Source organism: Salvia hispanica, chromosome 3 (assembly GCF_023119035.1).
Source record: "Salvia hispanica cultivar TCC Black 2014 chromosome 3, UniMelb_Shisp_WGS_1.0, whole genome shotgun sequence".
Lineage (NCBI taxonomy): Eukaryota > Viridiplantae > Streptophyta > Magnoliopsida > Lamiales > Lamiaceae > Salvia > Salvia hispanica.
Window position 1 is genome coordinate 31,119,816 of NC_062967.1, and position 14,331 is coordinate 31,134,146.

A 14,331-nucleotide genomic window follows, 5' to 3' on the forward strand; every position below is an offset into this window, starting at 1 on the left:
CAGTTGCCCAAATCTATTTGACAATTGATCCTCTTTATTGTCAGTTCAATTTTATTATCACTTTTCAAGTCATGATGGCTCTATCATTTTCATATCTAATTATTGTTTCATGAAACTTTAAGAATTATTAACATTTCAAATAATCGCGTTTCATTTATATTTCCTTCTATATCTTAAATTATCAATCATTCAAGAAAAGCACAGTTAGTTATGACTATGAGTATTGATAGTTATATTTATTGCAAAATAAATCAGATGTCAATTTTAGACACATTAAAAAAATCCACAAAAAACAAATGAGGAAATGAGGGATTTATCATTCAAGCTCACCAAATTCCATCTAAATAAACTATAAGAAAATATAAATAAACAAAAACTAACAGAAGCAATTAAGAATGGGCTGATAATGTAGGGTTGCGTAATGGGCAGTTAATAAATTAATTAAGCCCATCAATCAAACAGCCCAAAAAGCGTAACTTTTTTTTTTCATTAATAAATTGGTAGTTCAAGTCATCACAAATACAACGAAACGTCTATGTTTCTTGCACTTCCTCGGATTGCGGTGTCGATATCTTTCTCACTAAGTTGTTAATTATTATTTCTACCTTTTATTATTTTTATTATTCGCAAATATGATTTTTTTATAAATAGAAGCTTTATACAGTACGCTTAGCTTTAAAACAAAAATAATTTCCAATTCTATATCATCAGGAGAAAACATGTTGCATAAACATAGATTCAAATTCAATAGTGATATTTTATATATTTAGCTTATTCCAAAAAATATCACGATTTTAAGGCCATCCGCAACGCTATCTCTTATCCGTCTCTTAACCATCTCATCTCTTCACTATTCATGGGCCCCACTGTACTTTTCAGCTCATCTCTTAACTAAGAGACAGCACCTGCAACCCTCCATCTCTTAACCATCTCTTATTCATCTCTTAACTATTCATTCAATTTCATTTTTTATTTTTAATTCCAACAAATTCCATTAATAAAAAACACACTTCATTATAAATAAAATAAAATTACAATTTAAAATACATAAAAAAATAAAAAAGACATAATTAAAAAACTAGAAATTACAAATTGCACACTTAAACTCAAATAAAAAAAAATGGAGGCAAAGAAGCAGAAGAAGGAGTTCTCTAGTGACGATCATCTAATGGTTGCCAAATTTTGCCCAAATGTGCTCCATTAGATCCTCCTGGAGTTGGGCGTGGGCGGTAGAATCACGTGTCCTTGCCCGAATAGACAACCGCTCTTGCAAAGACGGATGCACTCCCGTTCGAGGCGGACTACTTGCGGTTGAGCTTCCCGGGGTTTCAGGGTCGAACCAATTTCCCGCCTCAAGTCCTTCGTCGGCGACAATCATGTTGTGCAAGATTATGCACGTATACATGATGTCGACCATATTCTCTATAAACCACTGTCGAGCCGGGGCTTTGATAATGTTCCATCGAGCTTGGAGAACCCCGAACGCTCTCTCCACATCCTTGCGAGCAGACTCTTGCTTCTGCGCAAAAAGAGACTGCTTTTCGTCCGTAGGCTTGTTGAACGTCTTCACGAAGGTTGGCCACTTCGGATAGATGCCGTCGGCAAGATAGTACCCCATTTTATACTGGCGATTGTTAGCGACGAAGTTGATGGCCGGCGCTTTACCATTCAGAACTTCAGCGAAGAGGTCGGAGTTGTTGAGCACGTTGATGTCGTTGTTCGAGCCGGGGACCCCGAAATACGCATGCCAAATCCATAGCCGGTAGTCGGCGACGGCCTCGAGTATAACGGTGGGGTGGGTGCCTTTGTGGCCGCTCGTGTATGACCCCTTCAACGCCACAAGGGCAATTCTTCCATTGCCAATGCATGCAATCGACACTCCCGAGCATCCCGGGGAATCCGTGCACTTGTTCGTGAAGACGGAGCAGAAACTGACAATCTGCGGTGGTTGGCTTCTTCAGAAATTCGGCGGTGAAGGCTGCCCGGACGCCTTTGCGAGAAGTTCAACAAACAAAGTCGCCCAGTGGATTCTCCGACGTGCAGGTATTCGTCGAACGCATCCGCCGTTTGTCCGAGTAGCAAGCTGACGGATCGCCGCAGTACATTTCTGGAGCGTCGTGTGGCTAGGACGGCCAACAGCGTCGAACCCTTCTCTGAAGAACTCTTCCCGTGCCGCCAATGTGTTCGCGATATGCAAAAATAGCGGGCGTGACATACGGAAACGGCGACGGAAGTAGATATCTCCCCACACCGGGTTCGGACTGAAGTAATCACGTTCCAACCTTGCGGCGGCTTCCTCCCGGTTACGGTGGATGTATGTCCGGCGTTGCCTAGGAGGCGCGGCGGCTTCCTCCTCCCTACGTCGATCTGCTTCTAGCGATTCTTCCATTATTCGACGCATTTGCTCAAATGGATCCATAATTGATTAAATTTGGGAGAAGAAAAAAATAAAGGAATGATTTTATAGAAGTGATTGGAGAGGAAAGAAAGAGAGATGAGAGAATAAATGTGTGTTTGTGTGTAAAATGGAGAATGGAGAAGAGTATATATAGAATATTAAAAAAAAAAAAAAAAAATATTACCGTTCAACGGTAATATTACCGTTTTTTATTTTAAATTTTTTTTTTTTTGAAAAATCTGATTTAAAAAAAAAAAAAAAAAAAAATTGAATTATGACGTCATAAATCCGACGCCCACTCGCGGGTCGGCGAGTGGGCGTCACGCCACCAGCCCGCGCGCGCCACGTGGCGCCGGGCGCGTGTCTCGCGACCTCGAGACTTGCCTCGCCGGGACGCGTCGGGCGTCGAGACATCTCGTCTCGTCGAGACGAGACGGGAGCCGCAACGCTGTCTCGATGCCGTCTCGTCTTGTCGAGACGAGATCGAGTCCGCAACGAGGCAGCGTTGCGGATGCTCTAAAAAGTGAAAATCTGAAAGTTTAATATAATGAAACATTTAAAGAAAGTGATACTATATATTTCCAATTTCTTCCGTCATAGTTACTCGAATAAATTTTATTGAGAATTACATTTGAAAATCAAGAATAAAACACTGAAATGATTTTAAATTTCATTATTGTAGAATTCTCTATTACACAACCTTTTACGTGCTTCAATTATACTATATATAGAAGATTTATTATGCATACAAATCTTCATTTATTGTAATTCCCATATGAAATTTAATTAAGAAAGTGAATTCAAAATGGAATGGAAGGAAGTTTTTCATTTTTGAGAAAATGATTAAATATTTGCAGCGATTCCCTGGGCTTTAATATGGGAACTAGGTGCCCTGCTCCTCTCACTGTCACAAACATCAGCCCTTTATACTCCACAGTCCATCTTCCCACCTTAATTTTGAATTAATATAAAATATATGTATCAATAATTTTATTAATAAAATTAAATATATGGAAAGCTAGGAGTTTAAAAATTAGTGTACCTGCTGGTTGTCGGTGTACCAAGGTGTCCAGTCTTGTTCAATGTCTAGTTGTAACTTTCTCAAAGCATATCTCGTTGACGTTACTGGAACAACGGCATCCGCATCTCCACTTTATTGTTATTACACACACAAGTGAATCTTTTGGTCATAAGTAACTATTGAAATTAAGTTGAACGAGTAAAATACTAACAAATGAAATCACTACTACTAAACATATAAAATAAAATCACTACTATGTTGTAGGAGTATATAGTAAGCATTGATAGTTGTGTGCTATGAAAATGAATCAAGTATTGACTAGAAAATTACCTGTAAATCCAAACTCTTAGATTTGAAGCAATAATACCTCTTAGAGTTGGTAGTATTGAGAATGCAACGTCATCGCTCCTATATTGGAGATTCTCACTGCATTGCAATCCGCATTGTACTCAATCATTCTTCTATTGGATTTTATAATTTGATAAGGGCTAATTGTAAATTTTAATAAAAAAATGGTATGGCTTATTTATAAAAATCTTCCAAAATAAACATGAAGTTTAACATATTTTGCAATTATCTCGTGATGAAATATTCAAGTCGTATATGTGTAATATATATTGAGGGGTGTGTTGGGGTCCTAACAGCATCCCAGTGTAAAACACAACACAAATCATAGCCCTTGGATCCTTAGATTGGATGGTTGTGATAAGGTACATTATTATACTAAAAATCTACATTATTAGCCGAGGTACATTATTAGACCAGAAATGTACATTATTTGACAAAAATACTATATTAATATCCGAGCTACATTATTAGGCTAAAAATCTATATTATAAGATGACACGTGGCATTAATCTGACCGTTAGATCACAAGATCCAATGAACAACAAGTGTTTTAAGTTTTACTCATACTTAGCGTTTTGATATGAATACATCCCTATTGAGGGGATGTTATATATATGTTATAATCAAAACATGTGCAACAATTGTGGACTATATTAAAATTCATTATAGATGGTTTTTTAAGTTATTGGTATGACCTTTAATGAAATTTCATACTCCTAGTTTTTTCAACAATTACCCATTTACCCTTGAGAACTATGTTATACCTGCAAGGTGCCCATGAATAAGGAATTTTTGTGACATTGGCATGAAGAGCTTGTTGAACATCAGCCCTGTTGAAATAGTCATTAATATAAATCAAAGCACATGGATCGTACCATGCCAACGCCTTTCCTGCTTGAAATAGAAATTAATAAGAGAAATTAATTTAAAATATTGTAGCAAAAAGAATTGAATCGAAGTTGAGTCCAACGTTGACACTTACATTGTGAGATATATATTTCGGAGCATCACCCTTCAAATGTAAGTAAGATTTAGAAACGGTGGTTTGATTGTTGCCGACGCAGGTAGGACTGTACAAATTGTACATATCAATGATATTATAAAGCTCGATATACTTCTGAGTGGAACTGTTGCAATCATTAGAAACAATTTGCTGTGTAAAGTTGCAATTTTCCTTGATTTCTTCGTATAGTCCGTCAGATATAATGGCGTGATGCCAAGCGTAGTCGATCCTGCCACTTTGGTAGGTTTCAGAGTCGATTGCTGGATTTCCGATCTATTAATAAAAGATTCATGTAAGCTTGTGAGCTAGATGGAATAAACTATAAGAACAAAAGCTATTTAAATTACGAAAATTTTTCAGTCCCACCAGGTTTGAAAAGAGAATATCAATTCACAAAGTTCTAATTTTTTTCAATTGTCTCATCCGATTATAAAACGATGACTTACGGCGATGCTTAGACAACGTCATTTTTTTAACATTTTCATAAAATATGTCGTTTTGTACACACATGAAATATTTTCGAAAAACTGAAACTCGGTGATTAACACTTCATTTTCAAACATCATGAGTGTGACTATAATTTGATCATCTAAATTAATATTATTCCTAAATGATAGTGCTTAAAAATTGAAGATGGTGAGATACACTAAATCTTACCATAATGCCTTTGAGATTAATATGATCGTCGTCCGATGTTATTTTGTTTCTCTCTATTATTAACTCAGCAAGTTGAGGAACGTAGTGTCCTGAAACGTTTAAAATAAACGTGTCTAATTAAATGTAAATAAATCTAATTTAGTTTATTCAAATAATTTCCTCATATAAACCAACAATAGAATTAATAATGATTTTAGTTAAGTTACTCACCAGCATAACTGTCCCCAGCAATGTAGAACTCATGAGATTTAAATTGAGGAAACCTTTGGAACCAGCCCGATAGAAAATTGTATGAATCCAGAGCTAATTACACAATCAAATAAAAAAAATGCAGGTCAAGATTAACGTAACAAAATTTTAATTTCAACAAATTGATTATAAAAAAATAAACTGTAATTGTATAGAGCATGAAATATTATTTTAGTTGGTAAATTATCGGAAAAACAATATAATTTTGCCAAATTTTGGTCATTAACAACTAATATTGTGAATCTACATTTTTCACAATTGTCTCATAGCTTGAGAGGAAATTATGTGTGATGTAGTTGCGGGAAAGACTACGTGGACAAAACATTCACGAATTTAAAAGACATTATTATCAATCTTTATAACACTTGCAATATTGACTAAATTTCATAAGTTTTTTTGACAATTTTCTCTATTTAAAAGATACTTATATTAATTACCAGTAATCGTGTCACCAATATGGTTTTGCAAATCACTGCTTGTATTTGTATATGAGAAACCAACACCGACCGGAGAGTCTAGGAATAGTAAGTTGGCAGCTACATGAAAAGAAAAATAATTAATATAGAGATCAATAATCATAATCAACTTATAATTATCCAATTTTCTAATGAACATGAAAAATAAAACAATATTCAATTTTGTATTATGGTTAATTGAACTTAAAAATTCCAATTTATTTATTGTTATAATAAAATGTGAGTTAAATGGAGTCTACTTAACATTTACGGCAAAAAGTAAAAATGAACACTAAATAAAGGACCGACAAAAATGACAAAAATGGACTAAAACTGGGAGAATGAAAGAGTTTAATAAAATGAGAAGCATAAATTACTAACTTTATCTAATCACAAACTTATTTCACTTGTCACACATATTCAACCAAAATTTTCTAACTTGTGATGAAGATGATGATATAATTATTAATTATTTACCTTTATTCCAAGAATAATCGTTAAGCTTGAGCTCTGGTTTCCCTTTTTGGGGAATGAAAGGTCCCAACTCTTGTGACTGTCCGTACGCAATTGACGAGCATCCCGGACCTGAAATCACAAATTCATGGGCTCAACTGAGTTGTGAAAATTAAAGCTTCATTTGTTTTTCATTCATATTTTTAAATCTATATAGAAAATGGATAACTGTTGCTTTAATTTTTTGTATAATTTAATGAATTAATATTAATTTTTAAATTTATAGCGTGTGGGTTTTCAACCAATTCTTGGACTTTTTGTCGAAAGAAATGAATGATGTGAAAGGTAATAATGCAGTCATTTAGACTCCAAAGTCAATGTATATAGATTGGCCCATTTTCATGAATACTCCTTCTGTCCTAAATAGTTTGTCTCACTTTGACTTGACTAGACACGTATTTTAAGAAATGTAATGAAAAGTGAGTTGAAAAAATTAGTGGAATGTGAGTTCTATTTTTACATATTAATAAAATATGAGTAGGAATAAGTTAGTGGAATATGGAATCCACTACCAAAAATGGTAAAAAGTGAAATATGACAAACAATATGAGACGGATCGAAATGGAATAATGGGATAAACTATCTGGAACGGAGGGAGTATGCTACATATGTAATTATTCAATTGATTATAGTTAAGATATTTTCTTTTTGTTACTATTTCAAATTAATAATGCAAGTTTGCTTCATGAGCGAGACCCACCCATTCTTCTCCCAATTTCATTTGTTTTTATCCTAACAAATGGAGTACCAATCAAATACTACCAAATTCCTACTAGCTAGCTTTTAGATCCTAATATGTTACTACAAAACGTTCAAATAGAAATAAGGGTGAGCTACATAGTACTATATATATCGAAATAGCAATTTGAAATAGAAATAATAACGAAATCTACCAAAAACAAACACTATATATATCTAAAATCTTGAATATGAAAAAAAACAGCAAACGAACACAAGAAAACAAGAACGTTATCGGTTAGTACCTCCAGTAAGAAACAAGAGGAGAGGTTTGTTTTGAGGATTTTCTGCGGCTTCGAGGAACCAATAAAAGAGAGCTCTTCCATGGCTCTAGTTGACAGTGACATACCCCGCATATTGGTTGAAGCTCACCGTCGGCTGCCCCGGCAGCGCTGCCACTCGGTCCGCCTCCTGCTCCCCCGTCGTGTTTGCCTTCGCAACCACCGCCATTAATAACACTAAGATCGCATGATGCATCGCCTTGTCCATCTCCCCCTTTTAGACGTGACAATAAATTTAATTTTTTAGCTAAGCTTGAGTCTTAATTAATATTGGTGTACATGGGAGTGATATATTGCTAACTCAATACCTAATTGCTAACTACAACTAAATAATAACCATTAGATATTCAAATTAAAGCCTAGATCATCAACCAAGAAATATCAATACGATCAACAAAAAACGTCAATAAAGCCATATGATTAATTCCATAAAATATCAATAGGGGTATTAATGTCAATTAACTACATATTTAGTTATAACTAACTTTTAAAAGAAATCCCAAAACTTTAAATTCATATAACATATATCAAATTAAAGATAATTTTATTAGGATTCCAACGATATCACATATGTATATGTTCCGACGTCAAAATTTGAAAAAAAATTCAAAAAATTTTCAATTTTTTCGTAAAGCAGAAATGTCAACATACTATATAAATTATGTCAATATAATACATGTAGAATGTCAATATAAGCAATGGGTTAACATTCTTAAAGCACCGTGTTGACATTCTCAAAGCATTGTGTTAATATTTCCGAAACACTATATTGACATTTTCATCTAATACCCTAATTTGGCGTTTTTTTTTATCTTTTTTGATTTTATTAATAAAAACGAAACTTACACGTGGCAAATTGTAGACCACACGTTTTCTAAAATCCTATGGCCTTAAATTAGTTGTAGTTAGCAATTAAATGATGAGTTAGCAATTGATCACTCCCCTTGGTATACATATATATTACTCCCTCCGTCCCGCTTTAGCAGTCCCATTGACTTTTCTGCCCTCTTTTTGTAAAAATGATAAAAAATAGTTAAAGTGGAGAAATGGTAAAGTAAGAGAGACAATACTGTAGATAAAACTCTTCTCTATATTATTCTCTCTCTCAATTTACCATTTCTCCTTTTTAACTATTTTTTATCATTTTTACAAAAAGGGAGCAGAAAAGTCAATGAGACTGCTAAAGCGGGACGGAGGGAGTACTATACATTTATAGACGTGTTAAGTGGGAATATACATGTTGAAATGATAGGCAACTAATTAAGTGATTAATTAACGAATTGGTTAATTGTTGGACTGTAATTAGTTACGGGATAGGAAAAAGAAACAAAAGAAGAATAATTGCATGAATTCAAATTTCTTATTTTAAATATATTGTTGATATAAAGCTATAAAACACATGTGATTTAAATTGATGATGTGTTTCAGATATTTGCTAGCTAAGTGTGTGGTGAAAAATGATGAAACTCACGACTGGTCTCGTTCTCGAATAAAATTTTAGATGTAATGCTGCATGCAATTCACCTAAATTAGACAACTTAAGAAAAAAATGAAAAAAATTATTAAATTCATAATTTTATAATTTAATTTTGCAATCATGTGATAAATTTGATCAAAAGTTTATAATATTTTCAGACTCAATAAACTAATGTAGTTGTACAATTTAGTAATAGTCAAATAAAGACGTGAAACAATTTTCAACAATGTGAACTTGAATACTCAAAAGTCGAAGGAAATATTTACACTCAATGCATCGAATATATAGCCTCTTAATTTTCAAAATCAAATCTTTGAACATTCCTAAATGGCTAAACTTAGACTTTTGCTACTTATTTAGTCTGGCTAAGGGTTTTTATCCTTATCACATCATGATTGATAAGGAATCAAAATTTTAATAATTTTACTGATAATTTTTTTTTTCCTTTGTAAATAATGTTGATTTTGTTGAATGAGGATAATAGACACTACTCATAGTCTACTTTTAGCTTATAGTAATTTCTTTGTAAGATGATCTCCGTCTACTTTTATGACCTTGATTACATAAATCCTCAACTTATTACTGGATAAGAAATATTTTACCAATTAAATTGTGTTTCCTCGTTTACATAGAGAACTTTCCCGTTTAGATATTAATATTTGAAGGGACCAAATATACATAAAATAAGAAATTAAAATTCACTAAATCTGAAAATGAAATTAATTTATTTGTAAGCGGTGGATCATTGGGCATTACTACTCCTATAATTTTTCATGTGATGGGCTTGGCCTTGTGAAGTTGTGGTAATGCCGAATAAGATCGATTGTTTTAATTGGGTTTCGTATAATGGACAAAGTAAATAAAATTTATTAGGTGAAGGCCCAACATAATCATGGTTGCCCAAAGACGGGCTCATTTTTAATCATAGAAATTTAAAACACTATTGTTTTGATTAAATATTGATATCAGTTTATAATTAATTAAATTTTGAAAAGATAAACTATGATATCTATTAAAATCAAAACAAATTTTAAATTAATATTAATTACAATAATGATTATTGTTTTTGAGCATTAATACACGGGCTTCATTGACTTCGCTAAATTTTCTCTTAAAATCAAAATATAATTTAAATTTATAACTTAATTCTTTTAAATAGAAAAGTCCCTTGTTATAAGTGTTTTAAAACATGCGTGAGATCAATTGAGACTCATAAGTTGTGATTAAATGATATAGCTATTTAGAGTGTTCTACTAGTTTTAATCGTACTATAGTATTTATTTTTGTACGTTACAAAATGTTCAAGTTAAAATGAAGGTGAGCTACATGCTATCAATATGACAAAATCATGCAAAAACAAATACTAGTATATCTTTTTCTTTTTGATGACTACAAAATGCCCAAAACCCAAAACAAAGGTATTTAAGTAGAAGAAGGTAGAACAAGTAACAACAAGACCCTCAACACAACAAGTACAAGTACAAAGATACGAGACACGTATCAGTCTGTGTATGAAAATGCGCACATTAATAGAGAGAGTACTACTCCTAGTTCATAATTAAGAAACAAGAGGTTTTTTTTTAGGATTTTGAGTGGCTTCGAAAAACAAATAAACGAGTGCTCTTCCATGGCTTGAAGCTCACCGGTGGCAGCTGCCCTAGCCGCGCATCCACTCGTTGCACTTCTTGTTCTCCCGATTCGCGTGCACCCACCCGGATATCATCTTAATCAAATCTAAAATATGCTTCCCCAGCTGATCCATCTCTTCCTTCCCTCTCTAGATGTGGTGATAATTTATGTTTAGCTAAGCTTGAGTTGAGTTTTAATAATGGTGTACTGTACATATGTATTTATAGACGTTGGCCAAACCAAAGATATTAATCACACCTTCTTCTTTTTCACCTAGAAATTTCTCATCCACAGAAAACGCCATTCTTGAGTTATTTGTTTTTTTCACCTAGAAATTTCTCATCTTCCTCAATTATCACCATCACTTGACTATTCTCTCTCTACACTAAGCAGGGACACCAGGCCAGCCTATTTTGACTAGTCTTTCTCTTACTCACCAATTCTACAAATAAAAACAAAAAAATAAAGTACTCCAAAAAAGACTTGCATGGGAACATTTTTCACCATCAATTAGTTATTTCTTTTAATTGCCTAGGTCAAATAAATTATTCTGAACTGATAATCAACAGTTCTAATATTAGTTCAAATTAGGTGATTTTTAGCCATTTTACATGTTTCTAACTCGGTTATTCCCGAATTTACAACGGCTTTTCGTTCATGTCAAAACAAGCTAAGTGATACGTATTTCAGTTCAAAGTATTCGATAAGCTAGTTTTAGTTAGGACTGTGAAGGCCCATACAAACCAACATTTTCAACTTAATTGGGCATCAATAATAAAATTACTAGGAACTCCGTTTGGTCCTCATTAAAAGTTACATTTTTCATTTTCGTCTGATCCTCATTAAAAGTTTCATTTAGAGTTTACTAAAAATGGCAATGAACTTTATTCTTACTTTTCATCACTAAATATCATTACGAAAACCTTAAAATAAATAAAGTCAAATAATTAAAAAAATAAACACTAATACTCCTTCCGTCCTATAGATATAGGCTATTTAGGGTTGGTACGAGTTTTAATGCATAAATGGTAAAGTAAAAGAGAATGAGAAAAAGTAGTTGAAATTGTGTAATGAATGACGGGCCAATAAATAATAAAGTAAAAGAGAAGAAGAAAAATATTGCCGTAAATGGAAATAAATTATTTATATGAGACAGATGAAAACTAAATATGACATATTTCTATGGACGGGGGAGTAGGATAGTTGCCACATAGGGCCAAGCCCAATCGACTTTTTCCTACCATATTAATCTAATCTATTCCATTTACTTTCTTCTCATACTTAGGTCTAGCGAATGCTAAAGGTTTCAAAATTGATTTGAATAATTGAGTCGAGTCTAATTTAAAGCTGAAGTTAGTTGTAGAAATTTTGGAATTGCACTGGCGAGTGAGCGTGTCCTGAATAATTTAGTTGACCCATGGGCTCAACTGAGTTGTGAAAGTTAAAGCTCCATATGTTTTTCATTCATATTTATGAATCTTCATAGAAAATGGATAAATTTTGCTTACAATTCATACTTCCTTTGTTCGTCTTTACTTATCACTAGTTTTTTTCCGCCAATACTTATCACACGTACTTTTTATTACTTCTGATAATGGAACTCATATTCCACTAACTCATTTCACTCATATTTTACTATAAAACTATATATAAAAAAAAGTATGACTCATATTCCACTAATTTTTTCATACATTTTAATTTAAATCCGAGACGGGTCGACTTGTTACGATTAATGGTGGACGGAGGGACTAAAATTAACAATGATTACTCCATCTGTTTCCTAAAAATAGAAACTCTTTCTTTTTTGGTCTGTTTTCTAAAATGAGAAACATTCAATGGACTCCACTATCCACTAACACTAATATCTCAAACTAATAATGCAAGTTTGATGCATGAGCAATCCCCCACCCCAAAAGTCATTTGTTTTTATTCAACAATAGCATCCTAACCAATCAATTTCCAATGCCCTATTAGCTTTTACATTCTAATATTTTGTAATATATATTTTTGTATGTTACAAAACGTTCCAAGTTAAAATGAGGATGAGCTACATGCTTTCAGTATGAGTAGTTCAAAATGGAAAGATAAGCGGAAGTTGAATTGAAGAGGAATTCAGATGATACGCCAAAAAGAACCTCAATACAACAAAAAGGAAATTTACAAGAAGAAATAAAGCCACAACGGACAACAAGTACAAAGATATAAGACAATGATCAATCTGTGTATGAAAATGCGCGCATTAATAAAGAGAGTACTAATTCATAATTAAGAAACAAGAGGAGGGTTTTTTTATTTTTTTGGATTTTGAGTGGCTTTGAAAAACAAATAAACGAGTGCTCCTCCATGGCTTGAAGCTCACCGGCTAGCCGCGCATCCACTTGTTGCGCTTCTTGTTCTCCCTATTCGCGTTCACCCACTCGGATATCATCTTAACGAAATCTAAAATAAGCTTCCCCAGCTGATCCATCTCTCCCTTCTCTCTCTAGATGTGATGATAATTTATTTTTATTAGCTAAGCTAGAGTTGAGTCTTAATATTGGCGTACTGTACATATGTATTTATAGACGTTGGCCAAAGCAAAGACATTAATCACACCTTCTTCTTCTCCACCTAGAAATTTCTCATCTTTCTCAATCATCACCATCACTTTGACTATTCTAACAAACAACTATTCAATTCTACAAAAAAACAACAACATTTTTTGAGCTTTGTTGAGATGAATGGTGCAGCTGCATAGGATAGGATCAACAAGTGGCTCAACTTGGGAAAGGATTCTTAATTTGTCTTCACCTGATTCCTTTGTTTCAACTAGTATATGGAGTATTAAATGGTTGACCATTCTAATTCAAAATAAAACAACCATGGGGTGGACGTTCGGAGATGCTGCTGCGTGGGGTCGCAAGTCCAAAAATAAACTTCTCCGGTAGCCTCGTCGGACTTCGGTGGTCACATTAACGTTTTGGAAATCAAAATACGAGCTTTCAAAACACCATTACTTAATTAAAATAAGAAATGAAAACACCTCATTTTGTGTATAGTAGAAAATCATAACTTTATCATTTAATACTTCTACTACTACTATGTTACCAGAACTTACCAAAATTTGACCCAATTCGTGATTTAAATCGTCACTGAAAATTATTTAAATGAGGCTGTTTATTAGTAGTATATTAGAATCTATGTATAGCAAATAATGTTGATTTTGTGAATGAGGATAATAGACACGACTCATAGTCTATTTTACCTTATAGTACTTTCATCGTAAGATGATCTCCATCTACTTTCTGACCTAATGAAACAAACCCTCAACTTATTATTAGAGAAGAAATGTTTTACCAACAAAATTGTGTTTTTTCGTTTACATAGAGAACTTTCCCGTTTAGATGTTAATATTTGAAGGGACCAAATATACATTAAATAAGAAATTTAAAAACACTTAATTTGAAAATTAAATAAACCTATTTGTATGTGGTGGATCATTGCGCATTACTACTATATTTTTCATATGATGGGCTTTGGCCTTGTGCTAGTGCTGAATAAGCTCGATTCTTTTAATTGGGTT

At 33.3% G+C, this 14,331-nt stretch overlaps 1 pseudogene; it reads right to left on the bottom strand.

The window, feature by feature from the left end:
- Positions 1 to 3,090: 3,090 nt before the first annotated feature.
- On the bottom strand, positions 3,091 to 7,859 carry LOC125216175 (annotated as a pseudogene).
- Between the last annotated feature and the right edge of the window lie 6,472 nt (positions 7,860 to 14,331).